An 18,232-nucleotide genomic window follows, 5' to 3' on the forward strand; every position below is an offset into this window, starting at 1 on the left:
TTGTCATTATTATTTTTTATTTTATCCCATTTTCTCCCTAATATGGAACGTCCAATTCCCACTACTTCGTCGGTCCTCGTGGTGGCGCGGTTACTCACCTCAATCCGGGTGGCGGAAGACGAGTCTCAGTTGCCTTCGTGTCTTAGACCGTCAATCCGCGCATCTTATCACGTGACTCGTTGTGCATGACACCGCGGAGACTCACAGCATGTGGAGGCTCATGCTACTCTCCACGATCCACGCACAACTCACCACACGCCCCATCGAGAGAACCACTAATCGCCACCACGAGGAGGTTACCCCATGTGACTCTACCCTGCCTAGCAACTGGGACAATTTGGTTGCTTAGGAGACCTGACTGGAGTCACTCAGCATGCCATGGATGTGAACTCGAGACTCCAGGTGTGATAGTCAGCATCAATACTCGCTGAAATACCCAGTCCGGCTGTACACAATAAATAAATAAATAAATAAAAACAAAAGCAAATGAGGACAGGACACTCCACTCCAATAGAGTAACATGTCGCTAGTCTGGCAGCTTCATGTTTCTGCCTAGATTTTGTAAAAAAAGTGTCACCTATGAAGCCTTAAAACGGGCAGCTCACTGGGTTTGGTTACGCTATCGTGATCAGTGGAAGCTTTACGATATTAACAAGAGAAGACGGCAGATTTGAAGCGAAGACATTTAACCCCAGGTTACTCCAGAGGGAGGGCGTCACATAAATGAGAAAGTAATTAAATTAACGAGTGTAGAATCACAAAACTTGACACATTCAGGAGACGTTTGTACGGTTAATTAAGATTAGTGCATGTATGGAGGTTAGATGAAGATTCCTGGCTTCGCTGATTTCTGACAGCTAATCTTAACAATAACACACACAGTCGATCCTGCTGGGCTGCAATTCAGTGAAATGTTTCTAGACTTTAATTAACCAGTGAACACGTCATTGAGACAATAATATAACATGTTCTGCTTCTCTCTCTCTCTTTCTTTCTGGTCTGTCAGCTAAAATAAGAGCTTAAAAAAGTTTTTATTACTGAGTGTCGAGTGAAAACTTTTGCAGGAGCTGAAACTGTGCTTCTTGAGCCATGGAAAATGATCTTATTCTGTCATAGCTCAGGAGACTTATGGAGTACTTTATTATGTTGACACACAAACATCATAATAACCCAATAAAACTCAACTACAACTTTAAGAGAGTAACACGTGTATATTTCTTATACTTGAAACCATCAAACTGGATCATTTCAACTTCATTGTTTAAAAATCCTGGTCAAGAACTACACTACCCGTAATCCCGAAGAGAAAGATCCACCAATCAGAGTCACGGATAAACAAAGTGTGCGGCTCCGCCCACTCCTGTGACGCACTGTGAATGACACAATCGATGTATTTGTACTGTAAATGCATTGTTTATTTACTTCGAATCAATAGTTTCGATTACGTCATGTGCAATGTATCATGGGATTGTAGTTCACACCTTTTGCATTCATGGGTCAATTTTGACCGGGTGGAATTCAAGTTTATAAATCATCCATAACACGATGGTTTTCATATAAAACTATACTGTAAGTCATTAATATGTTCTTAACTGGTCATACATGTAAAACAATTTATATTTTTGGTAAGTTAACTGACAAATATAAAAGTTTTTATTTAATATACCATTTATTTTTTAAATAATAAAATGTATATATTCTTTGTGTGTGTGTGTGTGTGTATGTGAATGTGCGTGACTGTATGTGTGTGTGTCTGTGCGTGTGTGAGTGTGTGTGACTGTATGTGTGTGTGTGTCTGTGTGTGTGTGAGTGTGTGTGTGTGTGTGTGTGTGACTGTATGTGTGTGTGTCTGTGCGTATGTGTGTGAGTGTGTGTGACTGTATGTGTGTGTGTCTGTGCGTGTGTGAGTGTGTGTGACTGTATGTGTGTGTGTGTCTGTGTGTGTGTGAGTGTGTGTGTGTGTGTGTGTGTGACTGTATGTGTGTGTGTGAGTGTGTGTGTGTGAGTGTGTGTGACTGTATGTGTGTGTGTCTGTGCGTGTGTGAGTGTGTGTGACTGTATGTGTGTGTGTGTCTGTGTGTGTGTGAGTGTGTGTGTGTGTGTGTGTGTGACTGTATGTGTGTGTGTGTGTGTAGTGTGTGAGTGTGTGTGACTGTATGTGTGTGTGTCTGTGCGTGTGTGAGTGTGTGTGACTGTATGTGTGTGTGTGTATGTGAGTGTGCGTGACTGTATGTGTGTGTGTCTGTGCGTGTGTGAGTGTGTGTGACTGTATGTGTGTGTGTCTGTGCGTGTGTGAGTGTGTGTGACTGTATGTGTGTGTGTGTGTCTGTGTGTGTGTGTGTGACTATGTGTGTGTGTCTGTGCGTATGTGTGTGAGTGTGTGTGACTGTATGTGTGTGTGTCTGTGCGTGTGTGAGTGTGTGTGACTGTATGTGTGTGTGTGTGTCTGTGTGTGTGTGAGTGTGTGTGTGAGTGTGTGTGTGTGTGTGTGTGTGACTATGTGTGTGTGTCTGTGCGTATGTGTGTGAGTGTGTGTGACTGTATGTGTGTGTGTGTGTCTGTGCATGTGTGAGTGTGTGTGACTGTATGTGTGTGTGTGTGTCTGTGCGTGTGTGAGTGTGTGTGACTGTATGTGTGTGTGTGTGTGTGCGTGTGTGTGTGTGTGTGTGTCTGTGTGTGTGTGAGTGTGTGTGTGTGTGTGTGACTATGTGTGTATGTGAGTGTGTGTGACTGCATGTGTGTGTGTGTCTGTGCGTGTGTGAGTGTGTGTGACTGTATGTGTGTGTGTGTCTGTGCGTGTGTGAGTGTGTGTGACTGTATGTGTGTGTGTGTCTGTGTGTGTGTGAGTGTGTGTGTGTGTGTGTGTGACTATGTGTGTGTGTCTGTGCGTATGTGTGTGAGTGTGTGTGACTGTATGTGTGTGTCTGTGCATGTGTGAGTGTGTGTGACTGTATGTGTGTGTGTGTGTCTGTGCATGTGTGAGTGTGTGTGACTGTATGTGTGTGTGTGTGTGTCTGTGCATGTGTGAGTGTGTGTGACTCTATGTGTGCGTGTTCCTGGTGTATGAACAGCTTTCATGTATCAGAAACAATGACTACACTAATGGAACATGAGAGGCACTGAAACAAAGGGCACATACAACACACACACACACACACACACACACACACGCACACACACACACACAGTGCTGTTTAGACCCTGAATATGTTTCACCTGTCATCTCTAACTGCAGTTAAACATGAGAAATTAGTGAGTGAAAAATGAGCAACGCTGCCCTGAAGAAGGACAAACATGAGCCGCTGCGGTGTGTGTTTGTGTGTAGAGAAAAAGATTTATGTTAAGAGACAAGCGTGTAACTAAACTCACCTCTTGCTATCTAGCTTCAGGATAAACAGCTCATAACACACACACACACACACACACACACACACACATCACACACACACATGATCACTCACAAAATCGACATGTTGTTTCTGAAAGTTCATGTACCCTGATATCAACGCTATTGAGCCAAATGACTGACAAACAGCAGGTCCCATCAGACATTTTTGCATCAAGCGGGAACATTTTCCTGCGTTCACATAAACAATGGATAGCTTGATTCGGAGGTTGCACTTTCACATTATATTTCTACTCCACTGATGGTTAGGTTTTGGGTTAGGAGGTATGGTTAATAAAATATGCATTTACAACAATAAAACAACAACTCACTTTTGGCGATTGGGTAAGAGGAATGAAATTTGATTAAAATGGGTAAAAACAGTTGTTTCCTGTTTTAAGCATTAACTTTGTTTTCTCTGAAAAGAAGACTTACAGGGATAGTTCACCCAAAAATGAAAATTCATGATACGACACGAGAGCAACTGTTCACGCAGCCCCCTCGCAACACTGGAGCGTTCAAGTGAAAACTCATTTTTTGACCGGTGCCAGTTTACCGCGGACTGAGTTACCCGCGCGTTGCCGAAAATAGAAAACAAGCGATCGATAGAATGTTCCGTCACTCGTCACGGCTGGTTAGCACATAATACTCTGATTAACATATAAAATATACCTTTTATTGTGTGTTATTTGCCGTCTGGTTAGGACACGGTGTGACTGTGGCATCCTGTAGCTCCGCTGTGTTTCTGTTTGATTTGTGAGTACTCCATTAAAATAATAAGGCTGGGCACAGAAATGCATCAATTCTTCAACTACAAACTCTTCAGACAGGTTTAGTAAGTTCTGTTCTCTGTTTCGTGTGCAGCTGTGGAGGACCTGTTTTTAGATAAACAAAATGAGTTTCCGCTTGAACGCTACAATGTCGCGAGGGGTCTGTGTGAACTAGAGTGCGGATCAGGCCGCATTTTTCTGTCCGAGCCCGGCCCGCGTCCGACAGGGCAGTAACCGAACCCGACCGTCATTTCAAAATATGTTTCAAAATATGTGTCCGAACCCGGCCCGGCCCGACATAGAGTTAAAAATCTCTATGTCGTTAAAAATCGAAAATCTTTTAAATAAATTTTAATCACAAAAATAAACATTTGCATCCAGTTAAACATTATAATAAGCTGTTTTAAATTTCAAATGTTCAATGCCTTATCGCGCCGACGTGACCGAACCCGACCATCATTTCAAAATATGTGTCCGAACCCGGCCCGTCCCGTCGGGTACTGTCGGGTACCGTCGGGCTCGGTTCGGGTATCCATCCTCTAGTGTGAACTGTTGCTCTCGTGTCCTATCATGAACGGTCAGTGAACATCTACACTCAATAATACATCAGATTTCAGTTTCTCAGCAAATCTTATCGTATCATAACAATCATGAGTCTCATGAATAATTAATTAGACTTCTGAATGATACTTTTGTGTTCTTTTGAAGCTTGAAGAGGTGTCACCATAAACTGCCATTGTGACATCACTGAGCACAACATTTATTCACAATTTCTCCCTTTGTGTTCAGAAAATGAAAGAAAGTTTTATTGAACTAATCCTTTAATATCTTGTCATTCTACCTCCCAAATAATTGTTTTTCTTATTTTAAGCACGTTTAGATATTTTAAACAAATAATATGACAAAAATACTCAACAAGAAAATGATTTTTCACGGTGTTTGAGCAGAAAAACGTTTAAAGTAACGGTCACTGAAATCACCAATAACCAAACCTCAGATTGCTCAATCATATAATACATTGATTCCAGTCATACCGTCATTATTCACTGGTTAATGTCTACATCGCCACCCATTTGACTTTATTCCTGGGAAATGGTAAAAAGTGGATGAAAAATACAATCCCATCTCCGAATGAAACTGAATGAAAAATGCTAATAACAACAAAAAAGAGTGATTTGTAAATTAAATTCACCTTTTTTTTTTTCTTTAAATGTACAGTCATTTATTTTATTTAATTGTGCTCTTTTTTTTAAGGATATTTAAACATTTGAATTTGAAAATACTTTTTTTGAAACATTTTTTTTTTCTTTAGAGACCAGAAGAGTATTATTGTCTTATTTTGTGGTAAAATATCTAAACATCCATAAAAACAAGATCAATTCCTTGATCAGACGTTAAAGGAATGTTCCGGGTTCAGAACAAGTTAAGATCAATCGACAGCATTTTTGGGAAAAAATGTATTTTGTTTCTCCACTTCTTTTCTTTAATAAAGCACAAATGTGTGTTCCAGTGAGACACTTACAATGGAAGTCAATGGGGTTTAATCTGTCAACATTAAAATACTGTTTCAAAAGTATAAACAAACGACATAAACAATATGTGTGTTAATATCATTTTACTGTCATATAATCACTTACTGACCACATCTGTGTGAAGTTATAGACAATTTTACTCTATGTTGCCATGACGATGTAATGTCAACAATGATTTAAACAACTTTACAACTCTGTTGCCATGACGATGTGATGTCAACAATGATTTAAACAACTTTACAGATCAAATAAAACACGAGTTTTAACAGAAGAAATAATGTAAACATTTCTATAAAATGATAAGCGTCACATTTCTGCCTTTAAATGCTCCAAAATTACCCCATTGACTTCCATTGCAAGTGTCTCACTGGAACACACATTTGTGCTCTTTAAAGTTAGGGTTAGGGTTAGGGTTAGCTAAAACTATCGTCGTTTTAGTGTCTGCAAACAGTGCTTCACTTGTTTTAGAGTATTATTTATTGCTAAAGTGCAGCATAATTTATTTGCGCTGTACAGAAGTTGCGTTTGTTCCCGCGCAACCCTGAGTTTCGGGTTCAGGTGACCACGTGACTAGCTTTGTTGCGATAAGTAGCGTTAAGGTGTGGCCAGCACCAGGTAAGCTATTTAAATTGTTAGAAACATAGTCATTCAGGAGAAGCGATCTATCTACAGGAGTCTGCAGTTGTATGTAAGTGTGTTTATTTCCTTGTTTTTAACGTTGTTATAGCGGTATTCATTGCTAGATCAGGTGCTGTTTGTTCTAGCATTTCCTCATTTGCATATTATCACTGTGACACCCGTAGGATTGTAGGTCAGAGACATGCTGGAGGCCTGTGTCATGATAAAACACACATGCATTATAACACTGACATTATTCAGCAGTCATCTAACCGCTGGAGGTTATGAAGAACAGAATCACTTGACAGCGAAAAGTAGAGCAATGACACGCCGCCCTTCAGAGTGTGTCAGCAAAACATTCATCTACAGTGTCTCAAACTAAATGAGTTGAATAAATCTAATGCACCTTTTACATACATTATTTTACTCATCCTCGTATTGTTTCAAGCCTGGCGTTGTTCATTTTTCGGTCAAACACAAAGTGGACAAAGAGATTTGGAGGAATGTGAACAGGTGCTTGTGTTTTGAACGTGAGGTTTGTTATAACGTCTAAATGGAGGATTTCCAAGCGGTTGAGCCGGAGTCTCCGTCTCTCTCAGTGAGTGTGTGTGTATTGACACATCCTCTCTCTTATAGTGCACAGATCAATGTCTGTCCTCTAAACCACAGCACTGTTTACTGATGCTGAAATACAGGATTTAACCTGCACTTGAACATGTCTCCAGTGACACATTGATGGACCGCACGGATTATCCACAGTTGTACGTCTTTTCTTCAGGGGTCCGTTCACACACAGAGAGAGACATTAGAGAGTGTATGAAAGACAATAGTAGTAAGTAGCCAACTCATAAGACACATACACACACACACACACTACATGCATGCTCACACACACACACACACACACACACACACACACACACATGCACACACACACACACACTAAATGCATGCTCACACACACACACACACACACACACACACATACATGCATACACACACACACACACACACACACACACACACACACACACACACACACACTACATGCATGCTCACACACACACACACTACATGCACACACACACTACACACACACACACACTACATGCATGCTCACACACACACACACACACACACACACACTACATGCACACACACACTACACGCACACACACTACATGCATGCTCACACACACACACACACACACACACACTACACGCACACACACTACATGCATGCTCACACACACACACACACACACACACTACACGCACACACACTACATGCATGCTCACACACACACACACACACACTACACACACACACACTACATGCATGCTCACACACACACACACACACACACACACACTACACGCACACACACTACATGCATGCTCACACACACACACACACACACTACACGCACACACACTACATGCATGCTCACACACACACAGACACACACACACACACACTACATGCACGCACACACACTACATGCATGCTTACACACAAACACACACACAAACACACACACACACACACACACACACACACACACATAAACACACACAGAGAAAGAGAGCGGTAAATATGATCAAACATATATTTATATTTATATAAGAAAAACTGCAATCAAAAACTAGGTTGCTAGGATGTTGTTAGCGATTTTTAGCTCATTGCTATATGTTTGCTAGGGTGTTGTGAATGGATGCCAGGGTTTTGTTATCCAGTTCTTAAGATTTTCTGGGAGGTTGCTTTATTGTTCTGTATGGTTGCTAGGGCATTGCTAGTTGGTTGCTAGGGAGTTCTGAGCTTTTTAGCACATTAATTTTCAGTTGTTAGGGTGTGGTTGCCAGGGATTTGTTATACAGTTGTTTATGTGTTCAAGGAGCTGGCTATGCAGTTGCTAGAGTGTTCTGAGTGTCTTTTAAACCCATTTCTAAACTGTTGCTAGGGATTGTTATGCAGTTTTTAAGGTGTTCTGGGTGGTTACTAGGGTGTTCTAGGAGGTTGCTATGGTGTTGCTAAGGTGTTCCAGGTGGCTGTCAGGTGTTCATCACAATGTGGTTAGGATATTGCTATAGGGTGTGCTGAGTGTATTTAGCTCAGTGCCGTTGCTATAATTTTCTGAGTGGGTTTTAGTCAAGTGGTTGCCAGGGCATTGCTGTGCGGTTGAAGTGGTGTTCTGGGAGGTGTTTAGGGCATTACTATGTGGTTACTAGGGTGTTCTGAGTGTTTTTTAGAGCACTACTATGCAGTTGTTAGGGTGTTCTGGGAGCTTGTTGGAGCATTGCTATGCAGTTGTTAGGGTATATTGGGTGGTTGTTCAGGCATTTTTCAGTGGTTGCTAGGGTGTTTTGGGTAGTTGTTAAGGAATTGCTATGTGGTTGCTAGGGTGTTCTGAATGTTTTTAATTGCATTAATATGTGGTTTCTAGGGTTTTTTGGGTAGTTGTTAGGGAATTGCTATGAGTACATGGTTGTTTTAAGTGATCACAAGGGCATTGCTCTGTGTTCGTTAAGGTTTTTGAGTGGTTTCAAGTGCAAAAATACCTATATTCACAGAGCTATATTTATTTACAATATTGCTGTATTTTGCAATATTGTCCTGTATTTAACAGAATGACATAAAATAGTACACAGCACATGTGTGTCGTAATAGTTTCCAAATTCCTCTCATTGATTTCTATTTGTCCTGGTCTCCGGATTGTCCCTTAGACCCCACTGAGAATGACAGGCGGCTGATAGACAGTTCATTTAAACTGAGACAATTACACAATCACTCTGCCTGTCTCTCTCTTTTTCTCCCTCCCTGTCTCCCATCCCTTCACTCCATATTTCTCTTTTCTCACGGGGTAGACAAAGCTATCGCGTCGAGTGCTGCTGCGCTGATTGCACGGTGGTATTGTGTGCTGCTTCATTTGCTAGATGAGAGCTGCGAGAGTGTTGGGCTGCAGAAATGCGCACTCTTCTAATAGCAGCTGTCAATTAAAGCCCTTCGACGGGACCGTGGCGGTATAGATGTACATATTTTCCAAACAGACGACGTTAGGCTTGACAGCATGGGATAAATTGGTGTGTGAAATAATGCAGATATACAGCGCACAGACGCTAATTAAACACAGACATCAAACTCTCAGCATCTGCTTTCCCCTCTCATTAAACAAATACAACACAAGATCGTTAAGGAGGTTTCTAATGGAAACTGAGAAATGTTTGCTACTGTATGTGCACACTGAAACTAAATACTGTTGTCATTCCTCTTCTGAGTGCTCAATCCTGTTCTGTATACACAGAGTTTGTTATTTACAGTAGTGACAAACTAATTCTACAACCAAATTCACTCCTGAAAAGATCAGGTAGTGACAACCCATTTTCATTAAGTCTGAGTGATGTTGCAGTTGCTATGGTGTTCTGAGTGGTTGTTAGGGAATTGCTGTGTGGTTGCTATGGTGTTCTGGTTGTAAAGTATTTGCTATGTGGTTACTATGGTGTTCTAGTTGTTAGGCAATTGCTATGCGGTTGCTATGGTGTTCTGCGTGGTTGTTAGATAATTGCTATGTGGTTACTGTGGGGTTCTGGTTGTTAGGTAATTGCTATGCAGTTGCTATGGTGTTCTAGGTGGTTGTTAGTGAATTGCTGTGCAGTTACTATGGTGTTTTGGTTGTTAGATAATTGGTATGTGGTTACTATGGTGTTCTGGTTGTTAGGGAATAGCTATGGGGTTGCTATGGTGTTCTGGGTGGTTGTTAGGGAATCACTCTGTGGTTACTATGGTGTTCTGGTTGTTAAGTAATTGCTATGAGGTTATTATAGTGTTCTGGTTGTTAGTGTTCTGATTGGTTGTTAGGTAATTGCTATGCAGTTGCTATGGTGATCTGTGTGGTTGTTAGGTTATTGCTATGCAGTTGCTTTGGTGTTCTGGTTGTTAGTTAATTGCTATGTGGTTGCTACATTGTTCTGGGTGGTTGTTAGATAATTGCTGTGCAGTTGCTAGGGTGTACACGTGTGGTTGTTAGGTAATTGCTATGCCATTGCTATGATGTTCAGGATGGTTGTTAGGGAATTGCTGTGTGGTTGCTATAGTGCTCTAGGTGGTTGTTATGGAATTGCTGTGCCATTGCTATGGTGTTCTGAGTGGTTGTTAGAGATTTGCTGTGCAGTTGCTATGGTGTTCTGAGTAGTTGTTAGGGAATTGCTGTTCAGTTGCTTGTGTTTGTTAGGGATTTGCTGTGGGATTCTATGGTGTTCTGGGTGGTTGCTGTGGTGTTGCTATGTGGTTACTATGGTGTTCTAAGTGGTTGTTTGGGCTTTGCTATACTGTATGGTTGCTAGTTTGTCCTAGGTGGTTGGTAGGGCATTGCTATATGGTTGTTAGAATGTTCTGGGTGGTTGCTGGGGTTTTGCTATGTGGTTGCTATGGTGTTCTAAGTGGTAATTAGTGCATTGCTATGCCGTTACTATGCCGTTGCTATGGTGTTCTGGGTGGTTGTTCGGTATTGCTATATGCTTGCTAGGGTATGCTGGGTGGTTGTTAGGGCATTGCTATGTAGTTGCTAGGGTGTTCTGGGTGATTGGTGGGGCATTGATATGTTGTTGCTAGGGTGTTCTGAGTGGTATGTAGTGTATTGCAATATAGTTGCTATGCCGTCACTATGGTGTTCTAGGTGGTTGTTTGGCCATTGCTATATGGTTGCTAGGATGTCCTAGGTGGTTGTTAGGGCATTGCTATGCAGTTGCTAGAGTGTTCTGGGCTGATGGTAGGGTGTGCATAGCATATATCACTCTACACTGTTCTACATTGTGCATGTGTGAAGATGTGCTGCATTTAAAACACAATCTATGTGCTAAAACACAGAGAAGTTATTGACATGCTGAGGATGAAGGGTGAATCCAAGAGGACCAAAAGGTGGGCCTGGGTAGCTCAGCAAGTACTGACGCTGACTAACACCCGTGGAGTTGTGAGTTCGTATCCAGGGCGTGCTGAGTGACTCCAGCCAGGTCTCCTAAGCAACCAAATTGGCCCGGTTGCTAGGGTGGGTAGAGTCATATCTCCTCGTCATCACAATTAGTAGTTCTCGCTCTCAATGGGGCGTGTGGTACGTTGTGCATGGTCGCAGAGAGTAGCATGAGCCTCCACATGCTTGGAGTCTCCGCGGAGTCATGCACAACGAGTCACGTGATAAGATGCGTGGATTGACGGTCTCAGAAGACTTGCCACCCGTATTCAGGTGAGTAACCATGCCTACTAAGGAGTGGGAATTTGGTATTCCAAATTTGGGAGAAAAGGGATCATTAAAAAAAAATACATATTTGTGTGCTCATGCTTGAAATGCACTTAAATCCATACACACAACATCACCTAAAATGCGGTGGTTATTCCTTGGTTGATGGTATCTCATTGTAATTTTATATATACCAGTGGTTCTCAACCTTTTTGACTCCAAGGCCCCCTGTTGTCTGAGAACATATTAGAAGAATCCCTCATGTAGGCTATTAGATTTTTATATTATAACATATATCTATGATAAGACTTGTGATTACAGAAATGTCTTGAACTGTATATTAGCAAGCTGTTGAAGGGAGTTAAACCTTTTTTTTTCCAGCAAGTTGAATTATCGTAATCATATAAATATTATAAAAATCTCTTATTTTAAATAATTTTAAGAGATCTTGAGGCCCCCCTGGAAGTGTGCCGAGGCCCCCTAATGGGTCCCGACCCTTTGGCTGAGAAGCACTGATATATACCATGGTACTACTATGGTTATAGACATTGTACCACTTTGGTACCACAATTGTTGGACGTGGTTTACCGTGGTTTTTGGACATGCTACTTTGGTATTATCATGCTTATTGTTTTTTGGACATGCACCATGGCACTGTTTGAAGTACCTTAGACTTAGAGTACCATGTAAATATTATGGCATGCAAATATGTGTGTGTGTGTGTGTGTGTGTGTGTGTGTGTGTGTGTGTGTGTGTGTGTGTGTGTGTGTGTGTGAAAATTACCATAGTAATAATAGAATGTTTTTTGGACATGGAACCTTGGTAATTCCTTGGTATTGCCATCTGATACATCACTGTACATCAACAGTGTTCTTTTATAAAGTGGAGCGTCACAGACACATTTTTCGCCACAAGGCTTCAGTGGTTTAGTGTCGAAACACATCTCTGAGGACGCGTTACAGTCGCGGCACGTTCGAGCGGAAAGCTCAAATCCCGTTTAATCCAGAAGCGCCAGAGCGCGTCAATACGCCGATCCTATCGATCCATCCGGCACCTCCAGCGGGCACCGAACGCGCTGTCCATGGTGCTGAAACCCGCTCATTCACGCGATAGATAATACATTTAAATCAGCAGACGCGCGTTATCACCTAAACATCACACGCATCTTAACTATAACAGTTAAGAACAATTAGAGGAACGAATTTGGCCATTTTCCGACTCTAAAACTCACATATACTACATGCATAATCGCAGTAAACTACAGTTATAGGCTATTGACGAAGGACGCGCCCCCTCCTCGCATCATATGTGAAACGGACCTCCTGCGTCTCCTCCCCTCCCTCGTGCGCCCTCACTCACACTCACACTCCTCATTCGCGTTCACCCACGAGAAGAGCTCCGATCGTCTAACATCATGTCCTCAGACGTCCAGCTGCGTGACCAAACGGACCCACTGCGCACCTGCGACCGGGAGAGCAGACACCCGCCGGTGGCCGGAGCGACTGAGAGCAGGTAGGCGCCGCGCTTTTCGTGTGGAAACACTTGTTTGTTGGGCGATGCATGCAGTTATTTGGTGGTTATTTGAATGTAACTCCGTTACAAAACACACAAAGAGCTTTTTAAAGCATAAAACATTTGATGTTTTCACGAGGGCTCCTAATAAACACCCCAAAATAATTACGCAACATGGAGTGCCCGTAAACCCAAAATATTGACCGGCTATTTTCTCAGTGCTGGGTAGTTTTAGTGTACTGTTGCGTTAGTTTAACCACTCATGCGTGCGTTTTGAACCCGTCCATGTTTAGAGTATAACACTGAAGATCTTCTACTGAACCTAAAATCAATGGAAACCAAAGGGGTCCATCTCGCCAATCTCGGACTGGGCTATTGAAACTGGTATCTGTCCCGAGGAGACACTCTTAAAAGCTGATTTTACGCACGTCGCGCGTCACAACTCGCTCATTTATAAGACGGACTTTAAGACAGTCTCGCTTCCAGCAGTAAAACGGGCTCATTCGGTCTCCGTTTACGCACCGATTGAAGTCAAACGGGACACGCGCACTCTAATGCACTCGAATTGTTCTGGAACATCTGGCATCAATCAACCCAAAACACTTCTGCATCCGCCTGCGCAACTCCAGAGATGAGTTCATTAGTCTATAAATGAGACGCGTTTGAGTTCTGCGTAAAATGATTTGCGCGTTCAATTAAGAAACATTTGAGACTTTCATTTCATTTGAACACTGAAACAAACTCGACGTTTACATTAAACGAAATATTAATAATAATTGTTGTTGTTGTTATTATTATTATTATTATTATTATTATTATTATTATTATAAATCGTTTTGTTGCATGACCAATGGAACAACAAACTCAATCACAGATTGGAAATATACACACACAGTGTGTGTGTTTGTGTGTGTTTCTGTGTGTGTGTGTGTGTGTGTGTGTGTGTGTTTGTGTACATATGTGTGTGTGTTTGTGTACGTGTGTGTGTGTGTGTGTGTGTGTGTGTGTGTGTGTGAGCGTGTATTTATCACTTTGTGGGGACCAAATGTCCCCATAAGGATAGTAAAACCCGAAATGTTTGACCTTGTGGGGACATTTTGTCGGTCCCCATGAGGAAAACAGCTTATAAATCATACTAAATTATGTTTTTTGAAAATGTAAAAATGCAGAATGTTTTCTGTGAGGGTTAGGTTTAGGGGTAGGGTTAGGTTTAGGGGATAGAATATAAAGTTTGTACAGTATAAAAACCATTATGTCTATGGAAAGTCCCCATAAAACATGGAAACCAAACATGTGTGTGTGTGTGTGTGTGTGTGTGTGTGTGTGTGTGTGTGTGTGTGTGTGTGTGTGTGTGTGTGTGTGTGTGTGAGTGAGTGAGTGAGTGAGTGAGTGTGTGTTGGGAGAAGTGATTCACAGTTCCTGATGTAATCGATGGGATTTTTTGGTCATTTACAGCTTGAGTTGGTTTTTGGTTATAGTGTTAAAGAACATAAATATTGATCAAATGTCTCAGTTTGCCGCAACACAACAGAATTGTGGGTATTCTGAATGTCGGTACACTGTCTATAAGGGTCATTTAGGAGTTTTATCTAATGGTATTTGAATGACTGATGTGGGAATGATCGTCAGGTGACGGTTTGGCTGCACCTCACGTCAGTCTGGGTTTATTGAGCTCTCCACGGATTTAGGAATGAAATGGAGATGCAAAAAACCGAGTTTGTGCCTTTTTGAGGTCTATAAGTGTCTGAAGACCCATTTAAGATGATAAAACACTGCAGAACTGATGTACTTTATCAGGGACTGATCTCTAAATCACTACGTGCCATTTGTTTTAACTTAATTTGAAATAAACTCTCATATAGATTTCTCTTGTGCTCTGTTCATGGATAAGAACACACACGTGGAATCGATCGGGCTTCTGCGCTCATTGATAGTCAAAGTGTGTCATGCTGTTCGGTGCTCACGGGGGGTTTTATCTGTGCCATTTTTAAACTTTTATATTTGGCAAACATTCCACATACGGGAGAAAATCCAGATTCACTCATAACTGAAGTATTGATTCAGCTTGTGTTCATAAATGATTCTTGCACAGGACACCAGCAGCACATTGACTATCGCTGATAAATCGTGTCTCTGTGGTTTCAGTTGTGGTTTGATTTAATCTGTGGGTGCGTGAGATGAAGTTAAAATGTGCTGAAAATCAAATGCGTAAAGACGCGGAGTGAAGCGAAGGCTCTGATGTGCGTCTTCACCTGCGTGACTTGTCGATCACCGCTCTGCTGATGTGGAGCAATTAACTTGTGCACACTTTAAATGAAGATTTATTGATGGTGAAGAGGTTTGTTTGTCGAGATGGTGAGGTTGAACGTCTCTTGCTCCTTTGGTTTGTTGCTTTCTGGCCCGTTAGAGCCGCGCTTGAGACGCAGAGGGGAGCGCCACAAGCCTAACAAGTAGGATTTCTCTTAGGGCCTCCGTATGCTCATAAACGGCCCTTCCCTTAATTATAAACACCCCGTGCGATTTAATGCTGCCTTTGCATGCTTGGAAGTTGCACACGAACATCCTCTTAATACGAGTTCCTGCATTGGGAGGAGACATACTTTAAATATGGTGGAGGACAGTATGGCTTCTGTTGGGAATTATATATTTCATTCATTTTTCTAAATAGAGCTACCTTGTTAGCACTTGCCATTTCGGTCATATACAACATTTACGTATATCAGTAACCTTTTCATGCATATTGTACATTTTTACAGAGAGAAAACAGCATGTATTTGACCAAAATGTTGGTTGTTCATGCCCAAAAGGGTTTTCAAGCGGGGGTTCACCAAACTAGCTTGAGCAGCCTTAAAGCCCAGGGCACCACCGGGCAGTCAAGGGCCCCTGGGCACTGGAAATGGCAAGTCAAGGGGCTCCTGGTAATCAAGGGCCCCTGGGCACTGGAAATGGCAAGTCAAGGGCCTCCGGGTAGTCAAGGGTCCCTGGGCACTGGAAATGGCAAGTCAAGGGCCTCCTGGTAGTCAAGGGTCCCTTGGCACTGGAAATGGCAAGTCAAGGGCCTCCTGGTAGTCAAGGGTCCCTGGGCAATGAAAATGGCAAGTCAAGGGCCTCCTGGTAGTCAAGGGTCCCTTGGCACTGGAAATGGCAAGTCAAGGGCCCCTGGGCACTGGAAATGGCAAGTCAAGGGCCTCCTGGTAGTCAAGGGCTCCTGGGCACTGGAAATGGCAAGTCAAGGGCCCCTGGGCACTGGAAATGGCAAGTCAAGGGCCTCGTGGTAGTCAAGGGTCCCTGGGCACTGGAAATGGCAAGTCAAGGGCCCCTAGTAGTCAAGGGCCCCTGGACACTAGAAATGGTTTTCGATGCTTTCAAACCATTTCACGGGGTCTTTAAATACTAAACAAGGCCTGCTACAGCACTGAAAGTCGATCTTCTCTGTCATTAAACACTTTCACATTTTAAATGTCTATTTTAAGTGTTTTCTTTGCTTGGTTGACAGTGGTGGTACAGAAAAGGCACAATTATCTCTGTGTACACATCAACACACAATAAGCATCACATCTGCTGCACGAGTGAAAGAATGTTTGTGTGTGTGTGGCCTTTTCAGAATTGTGCTGTTTATATTTTCTAATCAGGACATTAAACCGTTGATGGACACCTTCCGGCTTCTAGCGAGAGCACAAAGCATACGTGCATTCACACTGACCTGTGTGTGTGTGTGTGTGTCCTAATGTCAGTGTTTGGGAGGATGTTTAAGAGTAGACAGAGAGTTCATTTTACGGTGGTGTATAAATGTTTATGAAAGTGTGAGTCAGTGGTGCTGTTGTAGTTTCAATAACATTGTGATGGTGTTTTGTTATATAATGTCTTTGGAAATATGTTTTATGGTTGTGTTGTGGTATTTAATGACAGTATTGCAGGTGTTGTGGTGTATAATATTAATGGAAATGTCTTTTATGATGCTGTTGTGGTGTTTAATGACAGTATGCAGATGTTTTGGTGAGTAATCTTCATGAAATGGTGTTTTATTGTAGTGTGGTGTTTAATGACAAGTCTGAAGGTCTTTTGATGTATAATATTAATGGGAATGTGTTTTATGGTAGTGTTGTGGTGTTTAATGACAGTGTGAAGGTGTTTTGGTGTATAATATTAATGGGAATGTGTTTAATGGTAGTGTTGTGGTGTTTAACGACAGCATGAAGGTGTTTTAGTGTACAGTATAATATTAATGGTAATGTGTTTAATGGTAGTGTTGTGGTGTTTAATGACAGCGTGAAGGTGTTTTGGTGTATAATATTAATGGGAATGTGTTTAATGGTAGTGTTGTGGTGTTTAATGACAAGTCTGAAGGTCTTTTGATGTATAATATTAATGGTAATGTGTTTAATGGTAGTGTTGTGGTGTTTAATGACAGTGTGAAGGTGTTTTGATGTATAATATTAATGGGAATGTGTTTAATGGTAGTGTTGTGGTGTTTAATGACAGTGTGAATGTGTTTTGGTGTATAATATTAATGGGAATGTGTTTTATGGTAGTGTTGTGGTGTTTAATGACAGTGTGAATGTGTTTTGGTGTATAATAGTAATGGGAATGTGTTTAATGGTAGTGTTGTGGTGTTTAACGACAGCATGAAGGTGTTTTGGTGTATAATATTAATGGGAATGTGTTTAATGGTAGTGTTGTGGTGTTTAATGACAGTGTGAAGGTGTTTTGGTGTATAATATTAATGGTAATGTGTTTAATGGTAGTGTTGTGGTGTTTAATGACAGTGTGAAGGTGTTGTGGTGTATAATATTAATGGTAATGTGTTTAATGGTAGTGTTGTGGTGTTTAATGACAGTGTGAAGGTGTTGTGGTGTATAATATTAATGGTAATGTGTTTAATGGTAGTGTTGTGGTGTTTAATGACAGTGTGAAGGTGTTGTGGTGTATAATATTAATGGTAATGTGTTTAATGGTAGTGTTGTGGTGTTTAATGACAGTGTGAAGGTGTTGTGGTGTATAATGATGATGGGAATTTCTTTTATGATGCTGTTGTGGTGTTTAATGACAGTATGCAGATGTTTTGGTGAGTAATGTTTATGGAATGGTGTTTTATTTTAGTGTGGTGTTTAATGACAGTCTGAAGGAGTTTTGGTGTTTAATGGTAAATATTTTATGGTAGTGTTGTAGTGTTTAATTACAGTG

The 18,232-nt window shown here is 41.6% G+C and overlaps 1 protein-coding gene across 2 annotated transcripts in view; it reads left to right on the forward strand.

Moving 5' to 3' along the window:
• Window positions 1–6,312: 6,312 nt before the first annotated feature.
• chrm2a (cholinergic receptor, muscarinic 2a) overlaps window positions 6,313–18,232 on the forward strand; it is a 91,549-nt gene continuing 79,629 nt past the window's right edge. Inside the window, exon 1 of one of the 2 annotated variants that reach the window (XM_052118371.1) lies at window positions 6,313–6,375. The gene's annotated coding sequence lies outside the window, so the exon portion shown is untranslated. Of the gene's footprint in view, window positions 6,376–12,913; window positions 13,049–18,232 lie in introns of those variants that run through there. The other variant, XM_052118370.1, reaches the window with a different exon arrangement.

This window comes from Xyrauchen texanus, chromosome 45 (assembly GCF_025860055.1).
Source record: "Xyrauchen texanus isolate HMW12.3.18 chromosome 45, RBS_HiC_50CHRs, whole genome shotgun sequence".
NCBI lineage: Eukaryota > Metazoa > Chordata > Actinopteri > Cypriniformes > Catostomidae > Xyrauchen > Xyrauchen texanus.